Here is a 9112-nt window from a genome sequence, read left to right as displayed (position 1 = left end):
TCTTGTTCTAAAATATTAAAAAGCAAGAGCTGAATGTTCGCATCAGAGTTGATAATTAGTTCTCAACATCAGAACTCAAAGTAGTCTAATTTATTACATTTGTATACACAAACCCCCAACACGAAACTGATCTTTGACGGACACTCAGTTTCCTTGCAAATTCCAGCAGTGTTGTTGATTTAATCTTATCACATGTAAGCAGAAACAAATACATGTTCAGTTTACAAAAAAATGTAATCCCACCAGTTTACACAATTTGACACATTGTGAATTATATAGTGCTAATACTGAAATTTGATTATGGTTTGTTGAACATCATGTCTTGGGGTGATGGAGTACAAATTAGAATTGAAGAACTGATTTAGTGTACTTTATGATCAATAAGAACACCTAAATGCATCACAGTTATGTGATCATCTATCATTTGGCAATTTTGGGAATTGCAACAGAATTTTGAGAAATTGGTACATCACAATTAGAAAAGAGATAACTTATGAAGAATAAATGAAATGCAGTCAAGACCCCAAATCAAACATTAATTACATTGAGCTGTGCAAATCCATAAGGAAACGTATTACTGACAATGTAATAAAGTTTAACAGCAGCCTAATTAAAGAAACCATCCACAATAATAGGAAGATCATAAATGCAAAACAACGCCTCGGAATAGGAAAGAATCAAATCATTATCCTGAAGAATTAAGATAGCACAACAATCAAAAACAGAGATACAGAGATACAATTATCAGAATAGTGGAATAATTCTACAAAAACATATGTTGTAGTGATGACAGCAGTAAAGAATGAGGCCACTTTAGTTGTTGGTACCATTGACCTTGGAATTAATATAATTCACACTTTCCTGGTACAATCTCTTGACCCACTGTTGTAAATGTCTTTTCTGTAACATTCTGGCGTTCAAACCCTTTCACTGCTAAAAATTCAATGAACACAATTAAAATCCCAGATGTGATTCCATCAAAGAAGTTAAAAACTGGAAAAGCACCTGGAGATGATGGAATCACAGTGCAACTGTCATCCTCCTTCACAAGAAAGGAGACAAACAAGATCTGAAGAACTATAGGCCAATTAGTCTACTTCCCATCCTATACAAAGTTTTTTTTAAATATTAACACATCACCTTCAAGACACACTGAACTTCACCCAACCAAGAGAACAAGCAGGATTCACCAGTGGATATCACATGGTGGATCATATACAAGTTCTACGACAAATATTGGAAAGATGCAGAAAATATGAGTTTCCTCTGTGCCTTGTCTTTGTTGACTACGAGAAAGCATTTGATTCAATATATACAGACTCAGTCACCAGAGCTCTAAGAATTCAACATATTTAGGAAACATATAACTCTTATTAACTATATCTAGAAGAATGCTAAAACAATGCTACATGAACAATCCGAATCCACCATGACCCTGACCAGACCAAGATTTGTATAGGACTACATCAAGGAGACCCAATCCCTCCTAACCTCTTCACAGCAACCCATGAAAAAGTGTTTGAGACATTAGACTGAGAAAAAAAATTAAATGGAGCTTATTTGAACATCGTATTTCTGATATGGTCATATTTGAATGGCTATAAAAATAAATGAATGGATCTGAGAACAAACCAAACTATGTGATATCATTGAAAGAGTGAAAATGTTAAAATGGCAATGAGAGGGACACATTGCAAGAAGAACAGATCAAAGACGGACAAAGGAAGCTACTGAATGGATCCCAAGAGATTAAAAAGACCAGAATGACGACCACATAGAAGATGGGAGGATGAAATCCTACACTTTGCAGGTGTGTATGAGAAGCTATAGATCAAAGCAAGTGGAAACATCTTGGGGAGGCCTTCATCCAGCAGTTGATCGATATAGGCTGCTGGTGATGGTGATGGTAATGATGTACATGTGCGATACAATATTGACAACCAGGATATCAACCATTGCCATGATTTGGAGACATGACCCAGACTGGCTTATGACACCAGTTACTGCTTTAGGCCTGTACTTCCCCACAGCGATTATGAGACCGTCTAAGCCTCTACAACTGCAACAAGCACAATCCTTTCCCTCGTTGTGAGACATGCTGATGGTAGGTTGCATTGAGCAAGGTAACATTAGAGATGCTTGTGAAACATCAGGCTGGTGATGATATTAGCACATTTGGCAAAATAATTGACTATTATAAGTTCAATCAATTTAACACTTTAGCCTGACTAAGGAGAATGGCGAAAGTTAGCTAGTGTTATCATATGTGATTGAGCAGCATCAAGTGCTACCACAACACTAGCTTTGCTGTTTCTACAGAAAATGTGCAAATTTAGAAAAAAGTGTTTTTTTACTTGTTGTGGTGTGCTCCACCAGAACCATGAAGTGGCGGCATCATGGAAGGAATGAAGAAAGGCTGACAGATTACATGCAGTTTCCAATTACAGAGGCATCATGCTGGTTTAAGTTGTTAGCTAACAAAAATAGTTAATCACTCATAGCTACTGTCCCACATTTAGCAGGGCTTTAGCAGACATGGATAATATCAGTTCTCCCAAAATAATATTACTGTCCATGTATTACTTAGTATTAATTTATGGGGAAATTATTTGTGATAGAGACAAGACATGCGTTTTCTTCTGCTGCATAGCTGAGATTCCGCTGAAAACGAGCAGGTTGCTTACATCTCTCCTGGCTCTTACAATCCAATGTGCAACTGCAGAACATGGGGATGGTATTGGCCAACAGAAAGGACGTTACTATGATTTATCCGCAGAGATCTTATATTTTTTACCCAAACATAGACCCTGACTACGAATATCTAGCCAATCCAAAGGACCCTCTGAGAGCACTGGAACTCAGTGCGCTGGTGGGAGGACACTGATGAGAGCACACAGGACAGAGAGAAACAGACTTTTACATTGCTTACATAGCTCATAAACAATATGCTTATGAAGCACAATGTTTTTGGATTCAGAAGAACATCAAAGTAGTATGCATGTACACTCACCGAAAGGATTATTAGGAACACCATACTAATACTGTGTTTGACCCCCTTTCGCCTTCAGAACTGCCTTAATTCTACGTGGCATTGATTCAACAAGGTGCTGAAAGCATTCTTTAGAAATGTTGGCCCATATTGATAGGATAGCATCTTGCAGTTGATGGAGATTTGTGGGATGCACATCCAGGGCACGAAGCTCCCGTTCCACCACATCCCAAAGATGCTCTATTGGGTTGAGATCTGGTGACTGTGGGGGCCAGTTTAGTACAGTGAACTCATTGTCATGTTCAAGAAACCAATTTGAAATGATTGGACCTTTGTGACATGGTGCATTATCCTGCTGGAAGTAGCCATCAGAGGATGGGTACATGGTGGTCATAAAGGGATGGACATGGTCAGAAACAATGCTCAGGTAGGCCGTGGCATTTAAACGATGCCCAATTGGCACTAAGGGGCCTAAAGTGTGCCAAGAAAACATCCCCCACACCATTACACCACCACCACCAGCCTGCACAGTGGTAACAAGGCATGATGGATCCATGTTCTCATTCTGTTTACGCCAAATTCTGACTCTACCATCTGAATGTCTCAACAGAAATCGAGACTCATCAGACCAGGCAACATTTTTCCAGTCTTCAACTGTCCAATTTTGGTGAGCTTGTGCAAATTGTAGCCTCTTTTTCCTATTTGTAGTGGAGATGAGTGGTACCCGGGGGGTCTTCTGCTGTTGTAGCCCATCCGCCTCAAGGTTGTACGTGTTGTGGCTTCACAAATGCTTTGCTGCATACCTCGGTTGTAACGAGTGGTTATTTCAGTCAAAGTTGCTCTTCTATCAGCTTGAATCAGTCGGCTCATTCTCCTCTGACCTCTAGCATCAACAAGGCATTTTCGCCCACAGGACTGCCGCATACTGGATGTTTTTCCCTTTTCACACCATTCTTTGTAAACCCTAGAAATGGTTGTGCGTGAAAATCCCAGTAACTGAGCAGATTGTGAAATACTCAGACCGGCCCGTCTGGCACCAACAACCATGCCACGCTCACAATTGCTTAAATCACCTTTCTTTCCCATTCAGACATTCAGTTTGGAGTTCAGGAGATTGTCTTGACCAGGACCACACCCCTAAATGCATTGAAGCAACTGCCATGTGATTGGTTGGTTAGATAATTGCATTAATGAGAAACTGAACAGGTGTTCCTAATAATCCTTTAGGTGAGTGTATATATATATATATATATATATATATATATATATATATATATATATATATATATATATATATACAGTCATTGTCATGCTGGAATACCCATCCACGACCCATTTTCAATGCCCTGGCTGAGGGAAGGAGGTTCTCACCCAAGATTTGACGGTACATGGCCCCGTCCATCGTCCCTTTGATGCGGTGCAGTTGTCCTGTCCCCTTAGCAGAAAAACACCCCCAAAGCATAATGTTTCCACCTCCATGTTTGACGGTGGGGATGCTGTTCTTGGGGTCATTCCTCCTCCTCCAAAAACGGCGAGTTGAGTTGATGCCAAAGAGCTCGATATTGGTCTCATCATTCAGATGAATCATTCAGATGTTCATTGGCAAACTTCAGACGGGCCTGTACATGTGCTTTCTTGAGCAGGGGGACCTTGCGGGCGCTGCAGGATTTCAGTCCTTCACGGCGTAGTGTGTTACCAATTGTTTTCTTGGTGACTATGGTCCCAGCTGCCTTGAGATCATTAACAAGATCCTCCGTGTAGTTCTGGGCTGATTCCTCACCGTTCTCATGATCATTGAAACTCCACGAGGTGAGATCTTGCATGGAGCCCCAGACCGAGGGAGACTGACAGTTATTTTGTGTTTTTCCATTTGCGAATGATCACACCAACTATTGTCACCTTCTCACCAAGCTGCTTGGCGATGGTCTTGTAGCCCATTCCAGCCTTGTGTAGGTCTACAATCTTGTCCCTGACATCCTTGGACAGCTCTTTGGTCTTGGCCATGGTGGAGAGTTTGGAATCTGATTGATTGATTGCTTCTGTGGACAGGTGTCTTTTATACAGGTAACGAGCTGAGATTAGGAGCAGTCCCTTTAAGAGAGTGCTCCTAATCTCAGCTCGTTACCTGTATAAAAGACACCTGGGAGCCAGAAATCTTGATGTTTGATAGGGGATCAAATACTTATTTCCCTCATTAACATGCAAATCAAGTTATAACTTTTTTGAAATGCGTTTTTCTGGATTTTTTTGTTGTTATTCTGTCTCTCACTGTTAAAATATACCTACCATTAAAATTATAGACTGATCATTTCTTTGTCAGTGGGCAAATGTACAAAATCAGCAGGGGATCAAATACTTTTTTCCCCTCACTGTATTCAATTCTATTGTTTCTATTTTCAGTTTGTTTTCTCCTTGTTCTAACACAATTACAGTCAACAACTGTTGGAACACAAATGCAAAAAATGTTTTAAAATGTCTGAAGCATTTTTCTTATTTTTATAACTTCCTCATTATGCTTAGGAGCTGGTGAGTGTCTGAAGGAAATTGAATACAGAGCAGATCTAATCTTTGCCATGTCCCATCCGGTTAGCCTTGTTAAGTGTTCCCTTAGAAAACAAGGTCATTAGGCTGCAAAAACAGAGGGAACAGGTCAATTTTTAAAACAGCAGAATACTCTACATGTGTGTCAGTTGTTTCGGGTGTGCCAAACTCCCAAACATGTTAGCAAGTTTACTTTCTCATATTGCTTGATTCAAACAACATCAGCATCAACTGCAAATTCAGTTTTCTGAAAAACTGGTTTTAATATTTACCTTTAGGGAGTGAGTTGTGTATTCCTCTAATAGACATGCAAAATCAACCTTGGTGCTTACATTGTCGTACTGTTGCTTTATATATTTAATTTATACACATTTTAAACACGGTCTAGTATTAATTATATTTTCAGTTTTACAATTCATAGGTAAATACATTTAGCCCTGCTTGGCACTTATGTCCAGTGAAAATGTAGTGAAGATGTACATTTATTAAACATACAGTGAGACATAGAATCAGTGTAGAATGGACCCATATATGCTGAGAAATAACCAACATTTTAAAAAGGCTAAGGTGTTACAGATTGTTAATAACTCTGCTAATTGTCTATGGGTAATTACTAAACTTACTGCTGGCTTTCTTAACCCCAGAAGGACTCACACAAGTTTCAAATTATTTGGCTTCTTATTATGGCTCTGCTTTCTGTCTGGGGTATGAATAGATCACATCTGAAGTGGATTGACATGTACATGCTGTCGTATTGTGTTCAGCTCTGGAAAAAATTGAGACCACTGCAATTATTTTCTTAAATCAGCATCTCTACATGTATGGCAGCCATTCCATTCCATTCATGTTTTTATTTGGAATTTGGGAGAAATGTTGTCAGTAGTTTATAGACTAAAACAAAAATGTTAATTTTACCCAAACACATACCTAGAACTAGAGAAACTTGTGAAATAATTGTGCAGTGGTCTCCAGAGATGTATATCAGTCACTGTGGGAAGGTTCGCCTCTAATAACTTTTCTTCAGGACTTCAAAAGCACAATGATCACCTTTCAGACACACTTTTCTTTTCCTGCACGGCAGGTCTCTCTATTTTAAATACATTTGGAAGTAAAACTTCCAGCAGGTAAAACATATTTTCAGTTCCTTTATCTCAGTTCATATAATAAAACCAAGCAGAAGAAAACTATTCTAAAAACATCCCCTGTTGCGGTTAGTGTGACCTAAAACCAGATAATGTTAGATAGCTTTAAAAAGCTTTTGCAAATACATATGCAGACTTTTTTTTATTTCTATCTTACTGAAAAGAGTAAAGCCCCTTTTTAGAGGTATTATTCCATGACGTGTATAAATGGAAAAACAAGATAATTGTTTCTTTGCTAGTTTGTAGTTTTTAAACACACTAAATGGGTACAGAGCAAGGACAAAGAAAAGTTGTTTGTTGAATGCAAGTGACACCCCTTAGTTCACTGTAGTTATGATTTAAATTTGATACCTCTGGGAATTCATTGTTTTTATGTACTATATAATTTAATTAGGACAACTCACACATTTGCAGAACATTGTAGGTTTGCATATGCAAATAATGTTATTTGAGAGTTGTTTTGGATGGTTGCTCGAACATTGTAACTACAGAATGTCAGATTAAATCTGCAAGTACAAGTAAATGAGCAGTAGCCAGGCATCCAGTAGAGACATTGATATAAAATACTCATTCTTTGAATTGTTATAGTCATTTGACATCAGAGTGTGTCATGAGTCTCCATTGAAGGGTATAATAGGTATATGGCTGAGTTAGAGATGCCGCTCTCAATCACACTGTCGCTTTCACTTTTGATCTCACTCTCCTCACCAGACTTGACACCAAGAAGGTTCCCATGCCCAGGCCTCCACCCTGCCCTTTTCACCCTTGCCACGTAACTTCTTACACCCTAAATGGCACTGCAGGATAACAGAAATCATTCTGCAGAAATTCTATGACCTATGTCTTGCACAACTTAGGTAAATAAATTACTAATGTGATGTTTGTAGCCAGGGGCAGCATGCTGGTATGGTGGTTAGTGCAGCTGCCTCACAGCTCCAGGGTCCTAGGCTCAAGTCCTGGCTCAGGATGCCTGTCTTTGTGGAGTTTGCATGTTCTCCCCCTGTCCATGTGGGTTTTCTCTGGGTACTTCAGTCCAAAGACATGTAGGTTAGTTGGTCTGTCTAAATTGCTGTGTGTGTGTGTTGGCCAGCAATGGACTGACATCCCTTGCACCCTATGCCTGCCAGGATCAGCTCTGGCTTCCCCATGACCCTCACCAGGATAAGTGGTTTTGAAAATGGATGGATGTTTGTAGCCAAATAAACCAACTTTCTGGATTCACCCCTGGCTTTACATTTGGGCTACCAGTGGAGGCCATGTTGCAGCATTCCTATAGGGCAAAGGAACAGTCACAACAGATGGCAAGGTGTTCTCTCGACAGGGCCACCCAGTGGTTCAGGGTAGGCTACCTCAGCATCCAACCGCTGGTCCACCACTCAAGTAGAAACCTAATGTCTGCTTGTGCATCTTGGGTCATTAGATTTTCTCTTTCAAATAATAAGGGTTGCACAGTTGAAGAAGTTTCACCAGTGGGTGAGGTGTGTATATTCAGCTCTTGAAATCTAAAGTGCTTCTTTTACAGGGGAAGTTGTTAAAAAGAGAATCTTAAAGCTGAAGAACTACAAAAAGAACTTCAAGACTGGTGAAATTGAACATAAACATTTACTTTTTACCATTTGTGCTTTTTTATGTAAGACATGCCTCGTAATGTCTAGTTTCACTGTTCAAGCATTTCTATACTCAAAAATCAAACAAATCTTCAAGATATGGCCTAATTAATCTGTCAAAGACTTGTATTATTATTATTATTATTATTATTATTATTATTATTATTATTATTATTATTGATATAGTAGAAGTAGTAGTAGAAGAAATAGTATTCGTTTTAGAAACTAAATATTCAGTTTTAATTTTTATGCTATTAGAGGATCCCAGCCAACAATTTAACTGTGTGACCACGCTGTTACAATATAATTTGGAAAACATAAATGTGGGTTAACACTGTGTGAATAAAAATAGAATGTTTTTGCAACACAGACACAGTTATTCATTTATGATACTAAAATGTTGAGACAGTGGCATTGGTACAATATAAACCTGTTCCTTTACAAATAAGTGTGTACAACTTTACTGCTTATTACAGTGCAGATGTGATTTATTTCACCCAATATAAAAAATTGATCATATGCATTTTTGCTGTGCATTAGTGTCATGCCATGTTAGCTGCTGTAGCCATACTTGATTAATGTTTCTGAGTAATACAAAAAAACTCAATACACACACACAAACACACACACGCACACGCACACACACACACACACGCACATATATTTATAATCTCAAATTACAAACAAACAAAGCAGAACCTGAAATGTTGTGTGTTATCTGGGTTAGCTTGCTTTTGTGGGGGTCAGGGAAGGTCCACAAACTCATTTGCTTGCAAGAAGAGAATTTGTATACTTTCAAAATACAAACAAAAGAAGCCCAGAAGCTTTAAAAC

This window comes from Amia ocellicauda, chromosome 13, assembly GCF_036373705.1.
Source record: "Amia ocellicauda isolate fAmiCal2 chromosome 13, fAmiCal2.hap1, whole genome shotgun sequence".
Classification (NCBI taxonomy): Eukaryota; Metazoa; Chordata; class Actinopteri; order Amiiformes; family Amiidae; genus Amia; species Amia ocellicauda.
Note: the sequence above shows the minus strand (reverse complement) of the source record.